The sequence below is a fragment of the Hyperolius riggenbachi genome, chromosome 11 (assembly GCF_040937935.1).
Source record: "Hyperolius riggenbachi isolate aHypRig1 chromosome 11, aHypRig1.pri, whole genome shotgun sequence".
NCBI classification, from domain to species: Eukaryota; Metazoa; Chordata; class Amphibia; order Anura; family Hyperoliidae; genus Hyperolius; species Hyperolius riggenbachi.
The window spans coordinates 167,925,216-167,938,125 of NC_090656.1; the positions used below are offsets into that span (position 1 = coordinate 167,925,216).

General features: G+C 41.7%; 1 protein-coding gene across 8 annotated transcripts in view; it reads right to left on the reverse strand.

Moving 5' to 3' along the window:
• ZNF423 (zinc finger protein 423) overlaps nucleotides 1-12,910 on the reverse strand; it is a 464,204-nt gene that overhangs the window by 134,452 nt on the left and 316,842 nt on the right. The window lies entirely within an intron of this gene.

The window sequence follows — 12,910 nt, forward strand, 5'->3', positions numbered from 1 at the left end:
GCACCTACCTACCTATACCTATACCTATGTGAGCGCACGCATTGTTAATACCACCATTCATTGCACCTGTCATTGCAGTCCGTGTGTGTGTGTGACAGGCAGCTGCACATTTGTAATCTCAATCACTGCACCTGTTCACTGTTCAGTGCACCTACCTACCTATACCTATGTGAGCGCACGCATTGTTAATACCACCAGTCATTGCACCTGTCATTGCAGTCAGTGTGTGTGTGTGTGACAGGCAGCTGCACATTTGTAATCCCAATCACCCCAATCACTGCACCTGTTCACTGTTCAGTGTACCTACCTACCTATACCTACGTGAGCGCTCGCATTGTTAATACCACCAGTCATTGCACCTGTTCAGGGTACCTGTGTGTGTGACAGGCAGCTGCACATTTGTAAAACAAGTCACTGCAACCTGTTCACTGCACCTGTGTAACTGTACATTGTATTAGTCAAGTCAGTGCATACCTTTCACTTCACACCCCCCCCCCCCCCCCCATATGGAAAAAACAAAAGGCAGAGCCAGAGGCAGGCCACCTGGCAGATCTGTTCGAGGTCGCGCTGTCGTTATTGCGTGCGGCCCTTGACCAAAGTACAGTGTTCAGAAGAAGGCACGTGCCATCAACCCCCAACATTGTCAGGACGTAGTTGACTATTTAACACAGAACATCTCATATTTCACAGCTTCCGCACGGAAGCATGACATATCTTCCTCCTCCTGCTCTGATTCCGGCACCCCACTGAACACTCAGTCGGCCACCACCACCAAAGTGCCATCACCCCAGGGCTCAGCGGTGTGGAGTTTTTTATGTGTTTGCCTCAGATGAGAGCAATACCATCTGTACTCTCTGCCACCGAAAATTGAGCCGTGGAAAGACCAAGACCCGCATATAGCTGCGTAGGGACAACTACCTTACGAAGGGACATGATTACAAAGCACAAACTGCAATGGGATGACCACCTGAGGAAAAGCAGCACACAAAAGCATAGCCACACACCACAGTGGAAGATACCAGGCCGCAATTTTTTCTCAAAAAAGGCAATACCTAAACTGTACCGTGATGTTGAAAGGCAAGTGGTGACATCTCTGGCACACAGCGTTGGGTCAAGGGTCCATCTGACCACGGATGCCTGGTCTGCAAAGCACGCTCAGGCCTGCCCAAAGACTAAGTCAGTCCCCACACACAGCATCTCTGCCTGCACGCTGTGTGACTGCCTGCCCCCAGACCAAGTTGGTCCCACACAGCATCTCTGCCTGCAGGTCGCTTGACTGCCTTCTCCGCCACCACCAATGGGGTCCACCAGGACTCCAGACGGATTCCTGAATTTTTAAGGCTGCTAGCGGCGGCCACTATAATAATTTTTCTGGTGTACATGCCTGCCTAATTTTTCTGGCTGCATTGCAGCTGCAACAACAAAATAAAACAAAAAGGCATGTACATGTGTCAATTCCCCTTCGTGATCGTTACCTTGCTGCGGTGAAGGGGCTTGCGTATCACAATGAAGCAATGACCGCCGGCTATATGAGTGTCTCGGGGGGTGGCACACCAAAGATAATAAGGTTGTTGCTTCATTGTGGACAAACCAAATTCGATCAGCTGAACAATCACTGTTGTTCTGTCATTGAGCTACCTCAGCCTGGCGACCATATGGGTTCGAAAACCGCTATCGCCTGCACTCTCGCCATGGTGCGCACCAGTCCAGCATGGCCATCACAACAAACAGCTGTTTGCGGTGCGTTGCACAGTGAGTTTGGTGTGTCAGTGTGAAGCAGTACTCTAATTACACTCCCTGATTGATGTATACACATGCAAGATGTTTTAAAGCACTTTAGGCATCCAATTTAGTATGCAATGCGATTTCCGCCCTTAAAACGCTGCTTAGCGTCAAATCCAGATTTTTCCCCAGGACTTTTGGCATCTATCCCACTCATCCATGCAAAAAACTCAGATCAGTTAGACCCCTTGAAACATCTTTTCCATCACTTTTGTGGCCAGCATAAATGTTTCTAGTTTTCAAAGTTCGCCTCCCCATTAAAGTCTATTGCGGTTCGTGGAAGTTCACGAACGTTTGCGTAGGTTCGCAGACCCGGTTTGTGAACCTAAAATCGGAGGTTCGTGCCATCTCTAGTGACAGAGGCAGAGAAGAGGGTGGGGCATGGTCATGGTACCAGCACATGCCCTGTGTTCCTTATGTTTTAGTTGAAGAGGTGAGCAAAGATTGCATGCACACCTCATAGTAATTTTTCTGTCCCACAATGCAAGCTAGAAAGCTCACACAGATGCAGCAGGTGCACAAGAGATGTGGGGAAATTGGATGATACAAAATACTGGCAATTTCCAAGCAGGGTATATAAGTGTTTATGTTGTGCACAGGCAATTCTGCACATTTCTTTATTTACCTGTACTGGTCGCCACCCACCTCATCTATATTTGGTATAATGCAGAAGAGATAGGTGAGAGGTTGTATGGGTCCCTATGCTGGCACAGCCAATGCATATACACAATTACAGAGAACATTAATTTAGACCCCACCTTATAGACAAGAAAGTGGCCAAGTGCTCGAGGCTGGAATATGCAAGTACAGGTAAGCATAAGTATGACACAGATTTCTAAATCAGGAACAGTAGGCATATAGCTGTGAAGAAAGATGATAATCATTAGGGATGGTTAATGTGGACTGTTAACTGTAGTGCATGTCTGTGGAACCACCGAAATCTTGCATGAAGCTGCAGCTGTACCATACTGGTAATGGGACAACACTCAGCACTATACCAATATACCTAGCGCATGAGCTTATGATGTGCTACAGTCACCTGATTTGTATGTGACTCACCACATAACTATTGACTTTATTTCATAAACCATCTCCATGGTTTGTTAAGGGGCCACCTATCACATAACATGTAGGTTACAGCACTGCAGTGTGAGTTGCCTGCCTACCACATGGTTTGGTTAAGACTGGATCCATACTGTGCGCATTGCGTAACATACGCATTATAATGTGTGTGAACTGCAATGGAGACTGGACATAGACGTTCATTCAATGCCTACATGCAGCGAGTTAGAATAACGCGATCCATTACAACTCAGAGATATGAACAGGCCCATAGAGTTGTGTGGGCAGTGAGTTGACATGCAGAATTATTCTGCAACGCAACTGGTGCAGTGCAAAATGTGCTCTAGAATATATAAAATGAGGATATTAACAAATCCTTATTTAAAAACAAATACTGTATCCCTTTTTTTTAACTAGACAGTTATTTGAAGGTCTTCACATCCATAAGACCCTTTTTCATTAGCTGCGATCTGCTTCAAAAAGTGGATCACAGCCATTTTGTCACTAGTGTGTGTTTTTTTTCAAAAAGCAATCTCTGGATTACATGATTCTCATTGTGATTGCGCTCTGTTCCCGACAGTTACTGTGCAAATGGGGGCAAGTGCTGCTTGCGTGATTGCTACACCGCTATATTGCACTTGTGATTGCACGTAAAAAAGGGCCCTTACTTTGAGAAAACAACTGGGTTTTAGAACAAACAGAGAAACGGTATCACACAATTATTATTATTATTTAGTATTTATATAGCGCCGACATATTACGCAGCGCTGTACAGTGTGTATATATATATATTGTCTTGTCACTAACTGTCCCTCAAAGGAGCTCACAATCTAATCCCTACCATTATCATATGTCTATATTATGTAGTGTAAGTACTGTGGTCTAGGGCCAATTTTTTAGGGGGCAGTCAATTAACTTATCCGTATGTTTTTGGAATGTGGGAGGAAACCGGAGTGCCCGGAGGAAACCCACGCAGACACGGAGAGAACATACAAACTCTTTGCAGATAGTGCCCTGGCTGGGATTCGAACCAGGGACCCAGCGCTGCAAGGCGAGAGCGCTAACCACTACGCCACCGTGCTGCCCAATCTTTCATCTCAATATACACAAGATCGTTTTGTAATAATTTACATAGTTACATAGTTATTATGGTTGAAAAAAGACATACGTCCATCGAGTTCAACCAGTACAAAGTACAACTCCAGCCTGCTTGTTGTAATCGAGAACAAAAAAATATTCTCGCCATCTGTTTGAAAAAGTAGGTGGAGCTGTATAAATTAATGCTTCCAATTAAATACTTCCAAATATTTTGTCAAGAATGTATAATGAATATTTGCCACCTGAAATGTAAATGCAAACTATATCAGACAACAAATCCAATAAAAGAAAAGCCTTCACTCATTCAGCAAAGCTTAGCTACTACCTGCTTTGATCACAAACACCACCCAAAATAAATAAAATCATTCAATAACTCACAGGTGCTGTCTAAGCTGAAAATACACAGACAATAGGGCTCAATTATATACATAAAAACATAAGAAGACTTCCTGCGTTTGAATCAAGCAGTTTGCTATATGTTACATACCTATTGAAATGCCAGTCAATCTTCTATAAGCATATGAAAGAGTAAAACATGGCATTGAAAATCTATTTTCTTCTTTTTATTCTGTTTGCTGTGTTTGTGCTTTGAAAATCCTTTCCCTGTTTATTTCTGTAGCACCAAATCCTTTCACTGCCCTATATTTCTGTGCCTACCTACTTTCTAATTAATCCAGGAGGAAAAGTCTGAGCTCCCTTTATTTATTTCCCAAGAGGTAGTGTTCCAATGTGTGTCAGGCAAAAACGGGACTATCCACTAGCTCCTGGGGGCTCAGAAAGCACAAATGAGGTCTCCAAGTCCTGCCTTGACAAAGAGGGGCAAAGATGCTTATCAAAACAGCTCTCTGACAATGAGACACACTGGGGTTCTCAAAGGCTTGGGATTGATGGTACATACAGTGAGTTTATCACCCAGGGAGCCTTCCAAAAGTCTCCTGGGTTTGCATTAGGTCAGTTGTCATGGAAACACTAAAAGAACTCAACCTCGTAACTGACCCTTCCTTTTTTTTTATCCTTGGGCCACTTGGGGCCAAAGCTAGAATTCAACAGAAATATAATCTGGTTACATATTAAAGATAAGAGGAAGGTGTTACAGGGTGTATGTGTGGGGGTATGGCAGGGGCAGCAAGGCTAATTTCACCCAAATTTGGGGTAGATGGCATCTGTCATAGAGATAGAAAAACAGTGCTGTAACTAAAGTGGCAGAACATGCATTCCCGACAATTCCTCAAGTTAACCTATAGAAATGGTGACTTGCGACATAGAAATTAACTAATATTTGTCAGTACAACAAAAGAAAAGAGCAGAGGTTACTAAGCCATCTTACAAAATAAATCCCACCTGAATAGCTCAGGTTAGCTTGGCTTTACAAAAGAAAATTATTTTATACAGGTTTATTAGTCCAATAGAGATATACAGTATGTTATTAGGTACTTTACTCAACCTCATTTGTCACCTTTACAGTCTTTCCTAGAACCACAAAGTTTTCATTCTAAATTCCAGCACCAGGACCTAGTAAATGTTTAACGCATGACTGGTTTCAGAGAGTATTTTGTTCGAGGTCTGCTTAGAAATTCATTATGTTAATATATTAAAACAAGGGGGATGTTTTAAACTGACATGTTCTAAGAAACACCCTACATGGACTTTTAACAAACTCGTACCCACTTTGCAATTTTTCTCGACGATTTTTCTAGACAATCGTAGATTTTTTTGAGTGATGAGCTGTCTTTTCCACGATCTTGCGACCCGGGTACAGGCCCACGATCACACAAACATTGTTTAGTGATGCTCAGCGATAACGACAGTCATGGCAAATCGGATCTTTAAGATCCCAGACAACTCCTGTGCAAAGTACCGCAATTGCTTGAAGTCTCATTCGCACCCGTGTGTTGTTGCGTGATGTTGTGCATACCTGCCGGCAGGAAGATGGATCAAGGAATGCTTCTCGTTGTGGGACATGCCCATGATCCCTCTTCCTTTGTCGCAAGACTAGGATTCAGATTTTGGCCTGTATCAGCCTTAGGCTCGGCTCACACTGCAACTCAAAATGGACACTTTCTGCCCATTTTTCCTGACCACAGCGAAAACACAAAAATGGACAGTCGAATGGATCCTATTTATTAATCTGGATCCATTCAGAATTGTCAGTCTACAACGGATCCAACCAATGCAAAAATCTGACCGGCATGAATTTCCCAGACAACGGATGTGTTTCCCACAGAGTCTGTGGTGGAAATGCATCTACTCTGGACTAGAACTGGACACAAAGCTGAGTGGAAGTTGACACTGCACTGCACTGTCCACTCCAAATGGACTGTTTGTGATCTGGCTTGATGTAAATCAAGCATGTCTGTGTTTACAGCATCCTAAAAGCAGGACACATATTCCAACATAAGAACCAGGTCACATGGGCTACCTGAAGCCATGACGTGTTGCATTCCCTACAGAAAGGTTGTGACATATTACTGTGTCAGATTCACCCATATGGCGTTATCCTTATGGTTAGGAGTCACATCTGGCAGTGCTTTGGACCACTTTGTCAATGGCTTGATGCAGCTAAGATCAAGAGAGCAATTAGTGGTCAGAAAAGAAAGAATGCAGTCTTGATAATCTGTATAATAACCACTGTATGCTGAAAGAAGTTGGCCATCCCACTCGTTCAAGTTCATTGGGCTTGATTTACAAAACGGTGCTAACTTTAGCACTGGCCCTTAGCACGTCTAAACTCAGTTGAAATGTGAGAAGTAGTGATCGTGCGCAAAGTACCGCGCGCAGGGCGCTCCGCGCGAAGTGCCCACTAAAGCCTATAGGAGTTAGCGCGCGCATAAGACTTTGCGCGCGCAAAACTTTACGCGCGATCTGATTGAGAAAACCGGTGCTTACCTACTTAGCACCCTGGTTAGCACGCCTAAAGACTTTAGACGTGCTAAGTAGGTTAGCACCGCTTAGTAAATCAAGCCCATTCTGTCCAAACATTCTACACAGTAAGAATGCAATCAGGGCCAGATTTCTCTAAAGGCAACAAAGATCTGGACCTAGGCCATCCATTGCCTAAGGGTGTGGCTAGAGGTGAAAAAGGGCTATCTGCATACAGAAGAGGAGGCTGAAAATGGGGAGCAACGCATGAAAGAGGGGAGCTGTCCCAGGTAGGTGTACATGAAGGAGAGGGACTGTTGTACATGTGTGTTAAACATAGTAGATGGGATTGCATAAGGAATTGGGGGGTGGGGGGGGTGTCTGCGGCACATTTTAACATTTTAGGAGAGGCACAAAAAGTAAGTTTACTGGCAAAATAATTCTTAATCTGGTCTTGAATCATTGAATTACAGGTGGCATTTGTAATAACTGCATTCCAAAAGCAAGAGTGCGCCTCTGTACTTGAACTTTTGATTTTCCAGACTGCACTTTTAACTTATGTTAATAAAGTCAATGGGCAAAAAAAACGCTCAGAAAGCTCTGATGGTCAGAAAAGCGCCCAGAAAGCACTCAGAGTGCCTACTGCCTTATTCTGGTGTTCCCCAACATTTCTCATGTTAGGACAAGCAACAACAAAATGTCAACTGTGTGAAAGAAATTGAAGATTAATCAATGGACCGTATCAATGGAAAATGAAATATTCTCCAGTGGTTCTAATAGGATTTTTATACCAACAAATTCATCTGGCCCAAATGAATGAACCAATGGGAACTCTTTTCAGCAACAAATTCAAATATCACTCCTATTCAATATAAAAGAGGGAAACAGCAAGTACAACTAGAGTGGCAGCCTCCATGCAAAAAGAATTACACATATAACGACTGAAAAAGACCAAAGGATTAAAGTGTAACTGTCGGGCATAAAATAAAAAATAAATTCTTTATTTGCATCTGGTAAACAAGTAATAAGGATGCTAACCAGGTAATCCATAAGTTAAAATCACTATTACCTTTCTTGTTGATAAATGATCATTGCCCAGTTTACTTGACTCTTATTTGGTACAAACAAAATATGGTATGCAAAAGGAAGTTGCAAGGCATGCTGGGTTGTCCTTTTTTGCTACTCTACTTCCCCCTCAGACTTAACTAATGCAGCCTGATTGGCTGAAGCCTCTTTCCCTCCTGTTTTCCTTCTCCCACGCCTCTGTTCCTCTCTGATTGGCCAGTATTTCTCATGCTGAGACAATGCACTTTCTATAGTGGAGGCATACACAATCAGGCAGAGGAGAGTAGGGACAGAAATGACATCAGGATTGGCTTCAAAATAGCCACACTTAAAATGGGAAAAGCGAAGAAGGATTTTCTCTTTTTTTTACTGTAGAAAAATCACTAAAATCAAAACGTGTACAGTGCAATACATCTGTTATGTAAGTAGAGCAAGTATTTATCTACTTAAATATGTGTTTTTGTTTTTCTGGGATAGTATGGCTGACAGCTCCACTTTAAAGATAAAGAAAGAAAAATACAGATGAAGAAAGAAATTCAGAGATGAAGACGGAAGTACACAGAAAATTCAGAAATATACACAACTGAAGGCAGAAGCATAAAGATGAAGACAGAAGTATACAAAATAATACAGATGAAGTATTTTTTTACCTATCATATTTAGTGGGAGGGGGGAAATATCTGGTGACTCAATTATTAAAAGGGTTTTCAGATTCCACATACATTCTTCCCATGCTTTTACATCTATTCCATGGGACGAGAGGCTCAGCAAAACCCTCTTTCGCTTTGTACCTCTCATGTTAAGAACTAAGCAGGATGGTATTGTTCAGTGAGCAGAGCCCCATGCTCACCAGGCAATCTCAGCCAGTATGGTGGAGAAGCGTCATACATATAAGTATGAATACACAGACACATATACATGTTTCAATATGCTGTTCAGCAATATCAGTTTCTTAGTTAACAAGTATGGCAGCTATCATTTAGATGGCTGAAAATCCACTCCGTGAATTCCCTATCGACTATCCCAGGCAGTGCGCTTATTTAGAGCATGTGTGGGAGTCGAAGGGGGTGTTATTAGTACATCAGCAATTGCTATTTTATCACCACATTCATGGATTGATTTAATTTTTATAATTTAATATAAAACCAGTCGTTACAGAATTTATAAGCCATAGGTTCTGTAACGACTGGTTTTATATTAAATTATTAATGCAATAATCAGATTTATAAACATTTTGGGCACAATACATTTTCTCCAAAATATGTTAACACCTGGACAAATATACAGCTTTATTTATTGAGTAGAGGAACCTGGAGCCATTTTTTTTTTCTTTGAGATAAATTTTGTTGTTTGTTTTTATGCTTCAGCACACTATCAATGGCATTCTCCTCCCTGCCTGGTTTTGTCAGCACCACGTTTGGTCTGACAACAGATAATTGTCAGGATCTCGTGCTCTGTGCATCTGGAGACTTGCTAGTGGAGATATTTCAGGAGGTTTGGCTGGATTTGACAGGATCAGAGCCTCCTTTTGAATTTTGGAACAGTAGGTGGCAGGATCTCACTGATCCACTGTGACAAGCCCTTGTTTTGTTGTGCCAGTTACGCAACTCGACAGTGATGCCCTTTTTAAAGCCACCATTAGCCACAAAAATAGAAACCCGTTCATCTCCCTTAGGGGCCCAGGTGCACAGAATGAGGACAATACCAGTACAAATCATACATGGCCATTCAAGGACAAACAATAGATGCTGGTTCTGTACATAAGTAAAGTGCATTTTCCCTTCTTACATTTCAGGCTAAATATATGTGCTGCACCACAGTGTCCCTTGACAAAACAGTTTCCTGCTTGGATAGTGAATCATATATGAAATGTAGAGAAATGGGGAAAAAATGCAGGATGTGTGCTTTGAACTCTCCTGGGGGAGAGCACAGGCTATAAGCAACTGGTCAGTGAATATCATTCTGTTTTTCTAATACACACGCAATGGTACAAGAAATGACTGATTCTAAATCAAAACCGAATAGACCTGCCTGTTTCAGCCATTCATTTTATAGCAGACTGTATGTACTCCTCACTGATCTACACTACAAAACGTTTATATTTCGGCTAACACTACATTTCCACTTTAGTAATATGCCTTCCCATTAGAAAATTGCATGCAAATTCTCTGAGATTGAAAAAACACACATGGTTTTTTATATATTTATGTGATTTTTCACATGCAATTTTTTTTGCAATAGCTCTAATTTACATGTTCTGGCTAGTGATAACGTGGTAAGTTTCTTTTTCCGGGAAGAAAAGCACATTAAAAATCGGCAAGTGCCAAACTCAATGGGCACGAAAATACTGGTGCTGGATCTACTGGTTTCATAGTAGATGTCCCTCTTCTTAAATTCATCGTTGATCACAGTAGCACATTTATTATGACAGCCTGCAGGATCCCAACAGCCAGTTATGTATATTTCCTCTGTATCCATTTCTACTAATCACCGCTTAATTTACTACACATTGCCAGACAAGAGTAGTGGCTTTGACTCTTGTCTAAAATAACAGTGTGAGTAGCAGTGACCAGGAGAAGATGCATGTATAAATAACTATTATCCCAGACTGGCATTCTCAAGTATGTTAATAAAGTGTAATAATTAAGAGTCCAGGTCACTAATAAAAAGATAATACCATTTTTTATTTCAATCTACTGCCCCCACCAAAACTTCCCTTAGGACATTATTCCAAATGTAATACAAAAAGTTATACAAGCTAGCCATAATTAAATAACCATGAATGTGTTAAAAGTTATAAGGCTAGACAATTAAGGGTCCACAATAAAGTAAAGTGGGCCCGATCTCTTGCACAGCACACAATGAAAGTCTTTATTCCACATATACTTTTTGAAAAAAAAAAATAGAATTTCTCTGTGTTTTGTCTTTTGTTTAGGCAGATAAACCTGTCTTATTTGTTGTTAACAACTGACTGCAGGAAAAGCAGCTCCCCATATAGTAAAACCCTTTCAGTGCCTTTTGCAGAAGTTTTTTTTTTTTTTTTATAAAGCATTTTCATCATGCTGGCTAATCTTTTAGAGCAGAGAGGAAGTTCTGAGTTTATTTCCACGTTAACCCCTTCCCCACCACAGTTTATTTCCCCTTAAAAACCAGAGCTATTTTCACATTTCACGCTCCTCCCATTCATGCGCCAATAATTATCACTACTTATTACACCTTAATGATCTTGGGTTGTTTTTGCAGGACAAACTAGACTTTCTTTGGTTATACTTTTTGCTAAGAATTATTTTATTTTCTATACATTTTAAAGGGAATAAGAATAAGAAGAAAAAAATGAGACATTTTTCTCAGTTTTCAGCCATTATAAATTGAAAGTAAAAAGTAATACTGTCGATAAAACCCACACTGTTTTTACCCACTTGTCCCTAGTACAATGTATGATGACAATATTTTATTTGGAAATAACGGTGTATTTTACCAATCTGCGCATGTTTACACTTTATTATTAGTTACAGGCAGGATCAAAAGCAAGCGATACAACAAACAAGTAAAGCCATTTTCTATGGATTACAAATGCAACACTAACTCATGAAAACAAAAATGCTTCAAGATACCATATTGCTATTGGTGATGTTAATTTAGTGTTGAAGTGTACATAAGGGGGTCTTTGTAATCAACTCTCCAATAAACTCACAAATTACTTAAGTATTTTATAAGCTTGTTAAGAAGAAATCACTCCCTCAGCTTGTATATAGCAAATGATAAAGCACTGCAAGCGAGATTCAGAAAAAAAAATAGGTATTGGAACAATTTTTGTGCAGTTCTGACCTTGTATTTGCAATGTTATCATGGACAAATACTCCCGGCAAGTCCAAAGGATATCACCATTTGAGTGTTGAAAAACAAGCGCAAGATCAAAGGCTAAACACGGCTGAGGTTCTGACTGTTCATGACCTACACATACTGCTGAGAAAAGTGTATCCTATATCCAAATGATGTACAATGTGTTTAATTTAGTAGTTTGTATAGTTTAAGTGCGTGTTGGCTCCCATGTAAAATCCCATGACACCAATAACAAATAAAAAAGCTTGACATTTTTGGCTGATATTTAAAGAGTTACTGTCATGTAAAGTTCTGTCTTAAAGGGGTTGTGTGGATTATAAAAGCAACAAAAACTGACACTTACCTGGGGCTTCTATCGGCCCCCTGCAGCTATCATGTCCTGCGCCGTCCTCCTACGACCCTCCATTCCCGGTCCACTTAGCCATCTGAGGCAACTCCGGCTGCGCGGCCGCCCATGTGCTTGCTCCCGCTGTGTCTCCGGGAGCTTACTGCGCAGGCACATTAAGAGAAAACCTTGTACTGCGCCTGCTCAGTAAGCTCCCAGAGACGCAAGTGGGAGCGAGCATTATTCGCCTAATTAGACGAAGAAGTGACCGGTGCCGGAAGTGGGGGAACAAAGGATCGTAGGAGGACGGCACGGGACATGACAACTGCAGGGGGCCGATAGAAGCCCCGGGTAAGTGTCAGGTTTTTTTTTTATTATCCACAGAACCCCTTTATTGCTGCTAGGATCAGTGGGTCTCAGAGTTAATAACTCATCTGCTGGCACACAATTCATTAGTCAGGTGAAGCTCTGCCCCCTCCATCGACAAGAGAGTTGCAACCATTTTTTCTGAAGTCTTCAGAAAACTCTGGCCAACCCCTTCTCGTTGCAACAGCCTGCCCCGGCAGGGCGGCCACCAATTGGGCCTCGGCTGCCGTGCTGGGGGTGGGTCGCAGCAACACAGCTATGAGTGGGCAGAGCTTTGGAAGACTTTAGAAAAAAAATGCAACGGTGGTTTGCCGGAGGGTAGTGGAGTTTCTGATATTGAGGAATTACAGGTGAGCGGGTGAATTATTAACTCTGTGACACAACGATCCTGTCAGCATTAAGACAAAGCCTTAGGGCCAGTGCACACCTAAAAGCACTCGTGTAATAGCAAACGCTCAGTGTTTTTAAAAGCAATATTTCTAAGCGATTCTAGGCATGTGCCTAGCGTTT